This window comes from Talpa occidentalis, unplaced genomic scaffold (assembly GCF_014898055.3).
Source record: "Talpa occidentalis isolate TD23 unplaced genomic scaffold, MPIMG_talOcc4v2.1 talOcc4.10, whole genome shotgun sequence".
NCBI classification, from domain to species: domain Eukaryota; kingdom Metazoa; phylum Chordata; class Mammalia; order Eulipotyphla; family Talpidae; genus Talpa; species Talpa occidentalis.
The window spans coordinates 68,107,584-68,121,410 of record NW_023600993.1 but is presented as its reverse complement, the minus strand read 5'-3'; the positions used below and the strand labels follow the sequence as shown (position 1 = coordinate 68,121,410).

Here is a 13,827-nt window from a genome sequence, read left to right as displayed (position 1 = left end):
GTGTTAATAACTACCCTTCTTGACTTAGGGCTCCAAAGAACCCTAAGTGCCAGGCATACAAGACATACCCTGCGCTGATTGTAGGGTTCTGGATTGTATAATGTCTATGATAACAAGTATCATAGATATATTTGGGATATATTTGGAAGGTAAAATATATAGGAAATGTGGATGTATTTTTAATATGTATTTGTAATATCAAACCAAACCCAATATAAACTTTTTTTCAGGATCCATGGAACATTTATGAAAATATAAAATTACAAATGTTCCATGAAGATTCTTCATGGATTGCTAAAAATAGAAAATTTACAGGCACATATTTATTAATGCAACCAACATAGACATTGATACAAGCATCAATGATAAAATAAAATCTAACTCTCTAGAAACTGAATAATAAAATATCCAAATTAATGCAAGGGTCATAAAAGAAATAAAAACTCAACTAAAATCTCCTCAGAAATAATAATGGTTAGAAAACAATAAAATAGAATGCATGCCATATAAATATTGTATTCACAATAAAATTTATAGTCTTAAATGTTTTTCATTAAAAAAGAAGAAGAAATAAATGACATGGAAATATAATTTAAGAGGGGATAGTCAAATAAAAGGAAGGAATTAATAAAGATATATGCAGAATTTAGTGAATTAAAGAACAATAACATTCAAAAATGTATTCAAGTGGGAGTTTTCTGAGAATTCCACAGAATTAAAAGAACCACTGACACCAATCTCAAGGGTACATGGAGATGGGTGTAACTCTGGTATTTAAGACACCCCCTGAGGGATCCCTGTGAACAGATCTCAGCAAAGCTCAGTGTGGTCCCAGAGAGTCCAGACCCACATGTCTCCCCACCTGGGACAAAGTATTCAGGTATCTCACCTACCAGAATCTTAGTTTACCGCCAAGAAAGAATAGGAAGAGATTAAGCCTGAATTTTAAATGAAAAAGATAAAGTGTAAGTTATGTGAGAAATTGGAACTGAGAAATTCCTAGGTCAGTTGATTTTTAAATCCAAGAATGATTAGATCAAATTCTTTCATTGGTCAGTAGGAACTGCATACAGGATTAACTTCAGATATGTGTAAATGAAGTTGGTTTTCACACCAGGATTAAAAAGAAGCATGTGAGTGTGATGACCATCACAGATCTGAGACTAAATATCCAACATCTAGAGTAGTTATGGAAATGCAGCTTACTCTTTATGTGACGAGTGTTTGATGGATGTCTGTATTCCCCACTTGCTCATGAGCTCCCCCAGGACAGGGGTCATGTGCTTCTGTCTAGAACTGATGGTGAGATATGTGGACGGGAGTGGTGTTCAATACCCATGTGCTGAAAGAAGGAAGGCAAAGAGGTGAGAATGAAGGGAGAGATGGAGAGGAAGGAGACAGGTGAAGAACAAAGCAAGAAGAGGAGGGAGAAAAAAGGGAGGGGAAGGGAATAGGGAGGAAGGGAAGGAGGAACATTGGTTCATTCTGTGTAGTATCACTTGGGAAACATGGATTGTGTTTTCCAAGGTCCTTTGCTCTATAAATATTTATCTTGGAACTCTCACCTATGTGTAACACCCAAGGGAATTTGGGGTTGGGATACAGAACTGGAGTTCAGAGTATTGGAATTCTTACTTAAGCATCTGGAGTAATGACAGGAGTTAAATCTTTAAACCTTGACAACCACAAATTTTGGGTTGTACCCCAATGACATTATAGCGGTGTGGCCATTACAAGTCATTTGTGCTTCTCCTATCCTCCATAGTCTTAACCCTTTGCAAATTTGATTCTCTTCTCTTAAGCTTATTCATCTCCATTTATGAAAAAAAATCACTAAATCACAACCACATGTCATTACTCCATGTGCTTTTCTCATTCTTTCCCTCTCTCCCACCTCTTTTTTCCTCTTTTCATTTTCCTCTCCCTCTTCTTTCCTTAGACACATATTTATAACGAACCAAGTCCGTGGCATCCCCAAGGTCTGTTTCCCCACATCTACACATTTTTTCACTTTGTCTCTGTCCTTCCAGGATACCAGGCTTGAGACGGAGGTGCTGCTCTAGGTGCGGTCTGTTGGTCCTGTATCTGGACCTGAATATTAGGTCTTTATTCATCCGGCTAAAAGTACATTTGCGTTGGGGCAACCCATTGTATTTTTGGCTCAAGTTGTGCTCACAAGAAAATGGGCCTTATTGTGTGTGTGCCAGGAGCCAGATCATTTCCCTCTGAACTCATAGGACCGATTGCATTTGCAATTATATTAGACGACCTACTTGTCCACGTTATAGTTCACTCCGCAGCTTTCAGTCTCTCTGAAATCAGTGAAATCCTTTGCAGTCTTTCAGCGTATTTGCCAAGCAACAGAATGATGTGAGAATTAAATTTTGTAGCCTGATAAAAGCAGGATTTAAGGGCTGGATATGTTAGCCATTTCATACCATCATGGGTTTCATTCATTTTCTAATACATTTGCAGAAACTCCAGGCTTCTCAAAGTAAAACTGAGGTCACATGGAGGCAGGAGAAGCTAAGGATGGGTCTTATCTTCATTTCAACAAGACCATCTCTGACCATCTTATACTTCTGTATTCTTTGTGAGATATAAAGTTGAAAAAAAAAAAACAAGAAGACAAAGGCTTGCACTACTTTTAAAACACTTGAAAACCAGTGAATTCTAAATGCACTCCGTCCTCCTTTTGGCATTTATATGAAGTCATTTTACCGATACTATTCTCTCTTTGTATTCAGGGAAGGGGGAAGGGTTTGATTTTCCTTTCTCGGGTGAATCTTCACTGATTAGCTTTTCCTTATGTCCCCATCTCCCTCTCAGCCTACAAAATGAACCACCCACTTGGTCCAGGAACCTTCCTGAGCTCCTCTGCCTGCTCACCCTCCTGCTCTTCGACCTATGAGTTGTGATTACGCCACCTCTGTGTCTTCACCCAAGGGCGGCAATCTATTTCCCAATGCCCATTTTCTTGATCTCTCCAGTTCTTAAAATCCAACCACCAAACCTGCTCTCCTGCTGTTAGTCTCCCTTGAAGCCCCTGGTCTCCCACAACTTAAACCCACATGCATTACACTGTAATGATCCATGTTCAATGTCGTCAAAGTTACTTGAATGCTTTAAGAATTTAGGATATATCCACATAGCTTAATCCAGTCAAACTTGTGGTTTTTGGCATCCATCTATAACATATTAGGTTGAACCATATAAAATCACCATTTTGTAGATCAAAAATATACTATAGTTTTGCAAGATGTTGTTACCATTGGGAGCAACTGTGTAAATGTTACAAAGGATATTTCTGTATTAATCCTCACAACTGCATATGGATCTATATATTTTGCAATAAACCTCTTAATTAAAAATGGTCAAATAACAATTTCATATGATACAATCTAATAGCACCAAAATGTGTTCAGAAACAATGAATTGTGTTTTTCTCCTTCTGGATTTTTCTATGTGCTTCAAAGTGCTAATTCAGAGAGACTAATTTTATAAACTCTAAATGATTTATGAAGATAGAGGATTTTTCTCCAAATAATTAAACTGGATCACATGGCAATTAAGACTAAGCATTTGGTAGAAGCAAAACATTTACTCAGTGCCAAATTCTTTTTACAATGTGCTATCCTTAAATGATTTCCATTTTGTTTGCAAATATGTTTTTCTCATGGTGCATAATTTTTAGGACAAATGAATTATCATCTTCATCACCCTAGGATTGGATCTGGATGAAAAAAATCTAACCAATTTCTTTTATTTACTTATTTTTTAAAGATTAAAATGTTGAACATGGTTTGGGTCAAGGCATCTATTACATACTAATGGTATCTTTAAGTAAAAGGATCTCACTGTAAATGAAACATTAAGGTCATATAATCTAATCATGCATACATTTCCTGCCGCTCCACTCCCCAAAGCATTTCAAACCATCCTTGGACACTTCCTCATGATAAGGTTGCACCTATCTCTCATAAAATTAAGTTCACTCATGCGAATTCTACGCCTTTGTCCAAAAAGAGTCATGTTCAGAACTTTCTCCATAACCAGACTTATAAATAGTTGCACAGGACCATCTTGCTCCCCTTTATCTTAATATTTTCCCAAATTTCAATGCTTGCTAAGTTTCCGGTCCTTTTCATGTGGCATGACTCTCAGCTTCTTCTCATTTGCTCTTTCTCCTGTCATGGTTCCTGTTTGTGTTTGCTGAGTTAAGTGCAGTGCCTGGAATCCCAGCTGTGGTCTTAGCAGTCAATTACCTCCCCTTGCCCCAATTCATCTATATACCAGACATATTCAATGAGATGATCCTGCCAGTTATTATTGTTTTTGGCATTCAAGTTCCACCATTAACTCTTCTAGCTCTTAACCATGGAAACAAAGTCATCTTCCCCCCATTCCCTCCTCTCCTCCACTTTTAGACCAACTTTGAGCCTTGCTAGTCAAATTGACCAATAACAAGGGAAAAATAACTTGGCCCAAATCTGAATGTGATCAGTAGATCTCATATCCTTCCATAATTTAAGAAATATTACAAAACAAGATGTTTAAACACAACATGTTAAACCTGGGACATTCCATTTATCTTCTGTGATTTTCAGAATAAAACTTCTGATTAGTAGAGAGAAGATCAAAAATCTCTTTGAAGAAAACACTTTAGGCTGTGACCTCATGATTGGAAGATGATAGAGATCATTCCAGAGTTTTCCATGGTGGAAGGGGAATGCCAGCCTTTCTCTCAAATTATAGAGCGAAACAAACAGTTCTTATTATTTCCAGACAAACAATGAGGCAAATGCTGGAACAAGTTAAAGTTTATAAGGAACCACATTATAAAGATGAAAGGAAAATAAGCCATGAGATCTTGGGTTGGGTGGCTCTGGCAGGGTCGGTGAGGTTGAGACCCTGGGCATTACCTACCCCCATTTGTCCAGTTGGCTATTGTATGCTATCTAGTAGGATAGCACCTGACCACACTCTGAACTCTTTGTTCTCTGAATGAAGAGTGAAAACCTAAAGTGCTTTCAAGGGGAGAACTCCTCAGACAGCCCTAGGGCCACTCAGTGTTACTCCCCCGCAGGTCTGCTTTCCCAACCAACTGTTCCCTGCAGAAATGCTCAAGTCTTCACCCCAGTCTTCATTATTTAACCAACCCAATCTCTTGATAGTTTAGATTTAATCTTAAGTTAAGCAACATTTGGAAGGCATCAAAATACAAGCCCTGTCTCAGGACTTGAACACTCAGAAAACCGTTTCTTTTTTTCAGCAGGTGGCACTGTTGCAATGAGGCTGTTTCTTCTGGCGAAGTCAGAATCAGAGGAATCAGCAAATCTTACCCACATAGTACATTTAATTCAAGAATCAGTTGCTTTTGTTTCTGTTTTTAAAAAAAAAAAACACCTTAACCAAGTGAAAAAATGATAGTCACCTATAATGGGACAAACCAACTTTTTGTGTCTCCTGGTCAGATGCACTGGGGGATGTCACCTTATGTGGTATTTTCACCAAAAAAATACATAATCTGAGTCCCCTCATGAGGAATGCACCTAATGCGAGGGGTGTCATCTCAATAACTTGTCAGTACTTTTCAAAATTATCAAAGTCAAGTCAGAGAATGATTGAGAAATTGATCAAGAATCAATAAAACTAAACAGCCAACACAGAAATATTACATATGATCCCTGACAGAATTCTGGATATGAAAAATAAAACTGCCATACAGAACAGAACACTGCCAATAAATGAAACAATTGTCAACCTCTTAATGTAACTTGTAAATTATATAATAATAGTGCATCAATGTTGAATTTCCCAATGCTGAGCATCCTACTCTGATGAAGTAAGAGAATGGTACACATAGGAAATACATCCTAAGTGCCTGGAAGAAAAAGGTATCATGAAAGCAACTCTTTAACTTATTCTCAAAATTCAGAAGGAAATATGTTTGTATATATTTTGTATAGACTGAAATTATATCAAAATAAAAATTACATTTCCACACCTTTTTACCCAGCTTCTTCCCCAACTACTAAACATGGACAGCTTCAGCCAGTTCCACTGAGTGAAGCCCTGTCATCAGTCTTCCAGAAAATTCATGATTGTTTTAAGTTACTTACTGTTTCCTTTGGTCTCTTTAGACCATCAACATCATCAGGTCAGGCCCTGGGATGTGGTTTGTCTAATGATATCATCCCCTTGAGATCTCTGACTCTTCAAGTATGTTTGGAGGACTCATTTCCAATAGTCAGCAGATGGTTAGTTCACTTAAACATGCAGACACTTAGAAAACATGAAAAGAATAACTGAAATCAAAGTATGAATCTTAGACTGCAAGTATCAGGGAAAATTTAGAAGTTACTCAAATTCTGTCCCATCTCATTTCCACACTCCTGCTCCCCTACTTAAGAAAAGGAAGACACTCGAGCTCCAATGACTCAAGTTCCCAAGGTCATAACACTACAAAATCAGGTAAACACATGAAATCCCAGTACTGGGCCCAGTATTTTGTCCCTTACTTTGTTTCTTACAATGGGGAATGTAGGAGGTACAAGGTCAGGTACAAAGGATATGAAACCACAGAATAACACAATGAAACTCCTGTTGCATGACAAGAAATATGAATAGTATATTATGCAAAAATAAACATGTAAAATTAGCCTACATTTTCAATCTTAAAAACAGAGACTTAAAAGAGAATTTGCTCATGCCAGGGCTGTTTTGGACTATGCCCTCAGGTGCCCCAGGAGTGGCAGATCATGTGTTTTCTCTGCACTAAAGAAACACCTAGAGACTCTGGGACAACATAACCAACCAATGGAATGTGAGCTCCACTGATGACTTCGCCTGCAGTGCTTCTTTTCAAAGGAGCATCTTGTAAAAGCACAGCTGAGTTTCCAAGTCACCTGCAGATGTGGGATGCTAACAAAACCAGGATTTTCATCAATTAAAATAACTCTGCGTCAGGCTCTTCCAGGTGCTTGTGTGATCTGGAACAGAAGGAAGGGCCTCATTCAGGAAAACTGGCTTTGTGTGGAAAACATTTACAATCACACACACACACACACACACACACACACACACACACCGATCTGCTTCCTTCACTCAACCTGAGGTGTTTAAAAGCCTAGAACTTGTCAGGCTGGCACATTGGAAATCCAGAGGGCCTTCCCCTGCTAATTTAGGTAAATATTTTCTCTGCTCTGCTGACTTCCTGGCGTGTTACCAGCCTTGTGCCTCTGTGGAAAATTGAAGCAAGCCCACTTGGGTGGCAAGAGTGCCAGTGCTTTCCATCGGCAGGGAGCCTTCCCACTCCCCATGGCAGGGTCTGCCCTGGCTCCCAGCACCAGCCCTCCATATGGGAAACAACTGAGCACTCCTGCTGCCCTCAAGGTAAACGAGGCAGGACTACTGGAGGAGGACCGCCCGGGGGGACAGATGGTCTCCATTCCTGGACGGGAGAATGGTGATGCTCAGGCTGCTATTCTAGCCCCTTGCTGCCTCCTTCCTAAATTTAGGTTAAATGAAACAGGAAGCTGTTAGCCTCGCACTGCTTCTGCAATTACTCTTGATCTCTGTGGCTAGCTTCCTCCCTGAATTAGAACAAAGAGGTTTTTGACCTGGAAAAGTCTCACAAATCAGCTTATTATGTATGTTGACTTAGTTCTGTGTCTAAATTGTCTTCATGTATTTCCACTATGAAATGCTTCTACACACACACACACACACACACACACACACTTTGTCCCCATCCCACCTCACCTCTGCAAGAGTTATTGACTAGGTTCTCACTGCATCCCCTGCCCCTGGCATCATGGTCCCTCCCAGACTTTAGGAGCATACCTTTTAATTCCAAGTAAACTCTTTGGGATGTTCTGGTAAGCAGTTTCATTGCCTTCATAAGCAGCATTTGCATTTTGCTTAAGTGAACACATCGCTCATTCTGGCTGCTCAGTGTCAGTGACATCTGTTTCCCACAGGTACAAACCCAACTTCACTTTTCCTGCAGCAAACAGCAAGTGTGGGCATGGACAACTGTGTTTGCAAGATCTAAAGGTGGGGGGTGCTACATCGTAGGATGGATAATCACACGAGCAACCCTGAAACAAAGACTTGGATGTAGGTAGTTGATCTAACAAGTGATCCCAGGAATCTCGAGTGAGATGCAAGGCAGAGAAGGAGATCATGCAACGAAGAGGAGGTTAATCAGTGCACTGCTGCTGTGAACACTCAGACTTCACACCAACAAAACACAGCTCAAAATGAGTCAAACATGATTGAGTTGTCCCACCAGAGGCTTCCAAGAAACTGGAGACTTATCCCCAACTCCCATCAGTTAGTGGCTTAGCATTGCTCTCGAGAGAGGAGGACATTAACTTGACCTGCCCATAGTCCAATGCAGGACTTGCTGGTGGCAGGGCAAAGAGATAAAGAAAGATGGAAGAATAGAGAGTTGCTCTGTCTGGACATTGCTTTCCAAGTGGGGCCTGAGGAGATTTAGATCTTGAGTTCTCCTGACTCATTGGCATGATGAAGTTAGCAGAATTAAAAAATGCCACACATGGTATTTAGGCTCATGAACTAGTGGGTGCCTTAGCTCATGTCAAGAACCCCAGAGACTCCGAAAATGACCAGTTATTTAACCACATGGCTGCAGATATGTGGACCCTTACAGAGATGAATTTAAAGAGGCCCGAAGAGCAGGGAGACTAGAACAGAGCTAAAGCTGTGGGACAGGAGGAGAGAAATTCAGATGAGGCTGCCCACATGTTATGGAAGTTACCAGCAGGGAGGCTGAGCAGGAAAGTTCAAGCAAGCGCTCTGCTCAGCAACTGTAGTCACAATGCCTGATGTGGGCCAAGGCCTCAGCTCCTATCCCAGGACACTGATGCCAACTGAGTTTCCTGGAATTTAAATATAACCCCAGAGGGACAAGTAGAGATGGGAGAGGACTGAATCACCCATGACTATAATGTTGGTTAAGCTCTTGTTACTTGATGAAATGAGATACCAGATAGAATCTAAGCTTAGTAATAGAAAAATAATGTACCTTTTCTTCTGGTGTTGAGAAATTTACTTCTGCTGTATGTGGCAGAAATTTACTCTTGCTATATCTGGCAGTGTGGGTCCTAAATGTACCAGCTTGAATACCTTTGAGTGTTTTGACTTTGAACTTGGTTGGATTTCCCCACTGATGGGATCTGAGATAAGAATTCAAGTGTCAGTACTTAATTTAACAGGAGCAGTCTCAGAAATCACCTGCAGTGGGGTATAAAATGAGACAGGAAAGGGAAAGCAGCAAGTAAAGTGAAGGGTGTAGATCAAGTGTGTTTTACTATGTACCACTGGGGGGGGCCAGGCTGAACATGCCTCAGAGTAGTCCCACCCCAGGGGCAAGGGAACTGCAGAATTTACACACCAGTTCCTGTTAGATTTTGTTTGAGGATTGTTCCTGGTGAGTGATCATGGATTCCTCAGCATTCCTGGTCTATCCCAACCATGGGCTAAGAAACTTTGCAGCAGAAAAAGCTCTCAGGCAGAGTCACAGTTGCTTGAAGTAGGAAATTGGCAATGGTACAGAGAGAGCACATGGGGCCTTCCTGGTGGTGAAAGGGGTTAAGACGCAGCACTATGTGAAGCTATCTGCAGCCACTGCAGCATGAGTTCAATCCCCGGCCAGGGAGGTGACCCACATGGCACAGCAGACCTCTCCTGTCTCACCCACTGCTCCCTTCAGCAGTGTATTTCAGGCAATCTGCCTGTTCTGTTCCCCGCTCTGTCTCTGGTGAATCCTCTCACCCCCTCCCCCCACACCTCTGGCCTATACCCCAGTTCTTGTATGCATAAATAAATAAATCTTTTTTTAAAAAAAGAGCAAGTTTAGGAGATGTGGAAGGAACGCTGACAACTTCAGCACCAATAAGCTGAAAGCATTTGCTATTAAAAATCCAGAACACATGCAGATTAGTCCCCAGATGCCATATCATCAGTTTACTCTGGGTGTGGGTTTTTTTTTTTTTTTTTTTTTTTTTTGCCATCTTCATATCCAATATGGCAAAATGACAAAAAGAAATCTCCTCCAGAGCAGCAAATCCCAATCTACTTGCATGGTCTTATGACACCATTCTATACCAGCAGTGTAACTAGATGGCACAGTGACTTGGGGCCTGAACCAGGTAACCAGGAAAAGTCATTTTTATATTATAAAAAGCAGTTATGCTGTATTACAGGAGTTAAGCTTGGAGATATATGAGGCTAATGATTCTGCTTGCGGGGCTTTCCTGGACTGGCAGGACACAAAAGACTACCTTCCACGAATAACTGGAAGATTCAAGAAGCTTTGATAACCAGCTTGCCCAATTTGACAGGTTCTGAAATGCTTTCCTGATCATTTCTCCTTTGTGTGTATGACCCGAAAGTCAGCCTCCATAGATCTGCATGCCATAGGACTGCTTGTCGCTGAGCCTCAAACCAGGGCCCTTTGAGGACCTTACACATTCTTTATCTTGCTTGATAGTCTTAACCTTTCTTGGAACTGTCTCCTTTCTTACCTCCAAGGACCATCTCATTTGCTGAATCTCCTCTCTCCATTCCCCTCTCCAGTATTTTCTGAGCTTCTCCACCATCTCAGTTGACCCTAGTACTCTGAAGGACTTTGTCCTCAAACTTTATCTCATTTTTCTCAATTTCCTCTCTTTGGTTCTTCCAAAGAGAAGGGTTTATACCCTAGGGTTATACCCAACCAAAGGATTTATACCCTAGCACACCACCGTCACCACAGACTGATGACCCCAAATTTCTCTTCAACTTAAGATGATATTCCAATCTGCTTATCAACCCTTCCAACTACAAACACACATTCCATTTTATTAGCTTGCTCTCTACACTTGCCCCTGTTCTACATTCACTAGTCTGATGCGTGGATCTGCCCCTTGCCATAACTGCCTCCATCTCTCCACCCAACCACTCAGACCCAAGTTTCATGGGTTACAATCTAAAGCTTTTTAAATGCATCACTCACTTCTCACTTCGATTCCTTCAGTGACCTCCTAATCCAGCTCCTGTCTCTAGCTTCTCTTTGTTCTAGTTCATTTCTTTTCAAATACTTTCTAAAATACAGTGATAACAGGCGTCTTCACTACTTAGAAACATGGGTAACTTTGACTTTACATCTCAGTCCATCTAACTCTTTCCCATTTACTGTATCCCTGGGAGTGCCCTCCCTCTCCCTCTCTCTCCCTTCTCCTCTTCTTTCTCCTCTCTCTCTTTCACACATACACACACAGACACACACACGCAGAACACACACACACACACTCTCCACCACACCTTTTCCGCTGATGCTACTAGTCAAATATGTGCATCTATCTCCTTGCCATTGTTCTACATTCAGATCTCAAGATGGCCCTCCTATTACCCCCTTGGAAAAGCTTTCCTAGACAGACTCTCACCCATTCACACTTAGTTCCCTATTTTCATGCTCCCATCAGGTCCTCGACATTTACTTAAAGGGTCTTTATGACCCTATGTATGTACCTGGTCTATTATTGTCTCATAAGGACAAGAACCACAAGTTTTTATACAGATTTCCCCAGACTACAGCATGACACTTGGCATGGGGTTGGACCCCCTCAAATGTTTGATGAATAAATGAAAAAATGAATGAGTGAATGAATGAACGAGTGACAACAGACAGTGCTAGGCATGGAAATGGGCAGCATTTGACAATGGGCAGCATTCATGCGCCTCACTCTTTTTCTTGTCTGCACATTTCTCTTAGAACCTGCTCAAAGCAGCCAAGTCCTGTGGCTGACCCAGGCCTCCTGAGCGTCTCCCAGCCCCCCTGAGAGTACGAATGGAGAGGAATGCTGACTTTGCCTTGACTATGGAAGACTTTACAAGTTCCAGAAAATTGATTTTTCCAGGCCTGCATGGCTTGGCATGAAAGTCAGACAGATTTTTATTGAATCTGGCCCTAGATGGTTAGATTTTTGACCCTAGCAATGTGGCCAATAGATTCAACCATGAATACTTTTTGTTTTCTCATTTCACCGCATGGGCTCACTTTCACAGATTGGCCAGTAGCTTCAGCCATCATCTTTTTTTTCCTTGGGATCTGTTTCCCTGTTCCTGTGACATCTATAATTGTGAGTAAGTTGCGGGTGCATTTTTGAGGAACTGCGCCATGGCACGTACTGTAGGAAATGTGTGCCCACTGCTGCTTGTTGCTGTTTATGTTTGTCAGTGGTCCCTATAATTGGAAGGCTGTATTGCCTTACAATTATGCAAAGGGTAATAAAAAGAAAATTAGGGAAAACATATGAGTATAACATCAGATCTAGACCACTGATATTTTGTAATTTTACACAAATACAATACAGATTTTTCCCCAAAATCCACTCAACTGTAGTGAATACTGAACAGAGAAAGCTCCACATTAAAACCCGGCACCAATGAATATCTAATCTTGTAGTCTTTGAACACGATACAGTCCACTGTAAGCACCAATTCAATTAAGGCAGGAATCCAAGGTCGTCATTTCTTCTGATGAAAAGCATTAATTAAGAGGAATACGAGTGCCGGCTGCTACAAGGAAAGCGGATACCTTTTGTGGTTGTCAGGATTCTGCCACATCTTTCTAAGATGGTTTTGTGATGGACCTGATGCACTCAGGCTCCCTGGTTCAGATCCTGCTCTAGCTCTTGTTAAATAAAAGGTTAAAGGAAATAAAAACATTCTCCTTCTGAGAAGGTGCATGGCTTAACTTTTTAGAAAGGAAAAAATGATTTGAACTTCTGCCTTTGAAAATGAAAACTTTAAGGTTTCTATGAACAGCATGCTCTGTAGATTCAATAAGTTTATCATGAAGGGGTTATTCCTTGGTAAGGAAATGAATCTGGATAATCCCGTAGGTATGAATGTAGGATGACTGAGGGTTTTTTTTTTAATGTAACTTAGTACTTCTTTATATTATATTTTATGATATGAAATACCCTTGAGAGAAACAGACTGACCTTCAGCTGTTCTCACAATCCAGACCCACGTAGCTAGACAGCAGCTCACTGCAGCTTGCTTGCTTCCGCACTCCTGTGTGGCACGTTTCAGTTCTTGCTTTTCCTGCCATCAGATTGTAGAACTTGCAGTATGTTTTCATAACTAAGAAGAAGAAAACAGAAAAATAAGTGTAATGGTGTTTTGTCCATGATACCGGATGATATTTTGATAGCTAATTCATTTATTACGTTGCCGAAGAAGTGTTTTTGCTATTACTTCTGCATTTGTTCATTTTAGAATCCTTAGTTTTACTACAATAGTAAACATGGATTTGTACTGCTTTACTGATTCATTGGCCTTTCTCTTCACAATGTCGTCTTCAAGGCCAGCTCACGGAACACTGAATTGTCCCTACATTCCAGATGGTGAGCTTTTCCTCCTGATGTAACTCTCCCTTCTGGAGGAAACACTCTGGACTACTTGGTTCTTACCCATATCTTTTCCAGAATGTTCCTTGTATGTACCAGAATAATGAGAAACAGCTAGCCACCCTGGCCTGAGTTTAGCTTTTGATCCCTACAAGCTAGTTTGCTGCTTGTTCATGGAACCAACTGGAATGGCCTGGATGAAGTACGACCCTCACATGTTTTTGGCAGTCTACAGAGTTTCTGAGCTTCTTTAGACATAACGTGCTTAGCATCTGGACCGGCTTAACTTCCCCCGGCAATGTTTTGGATACTTTAATGGATAGGAAGTGCCTTCTCATTTTCTCTCCTTTGGGGAACCAAGCCTTACTCACAAATTTTCCTCTCAGGTTTGAGTGAGAGGCCT

General features: G+C 40.9%; 1 long non-coding RNA gene across 4 annotated transcripts in view; it reads right to left on the bottom strand.

Annotated features, from left to right (window-relative positions):
- LOC119253457 (uncharacterized) overlaps nucleotides 1–13,374 on the bottom strand; it is a 33,790-nt gene extending 20,416 nt beyond the window's left edge. For 2 of the 4 annotated variants that reach the window (XR_005127087.2, XR_005127086.1), the window contains exons 1-4: nucleotides 13,017–13,374; nucleotides 7,846–8,005; nucleotides 6,818–6,992; nucleotides 6,123–6,285 (exon numbers count right to left, since the gene is read on the bottom strand). This is a non-coding gene — a long non-coding RNA (uncharacterized LOC119253457). Of the gene's footprint in view, nucleotides 1–4,810; nucleotides 5,384–6,122; nucleotides 6,286–6,817; nucleotides 6,993–7,845; nucleotides 8,006–13,016 lie in introns of those variants that run through there. The other 2 variants (XR_005127083.1, XR_005127089.1) reach the window with 2 other exon arrangements.
- Nucleotides 13,375–13,827: the final 453 nt, after the last annotated feature.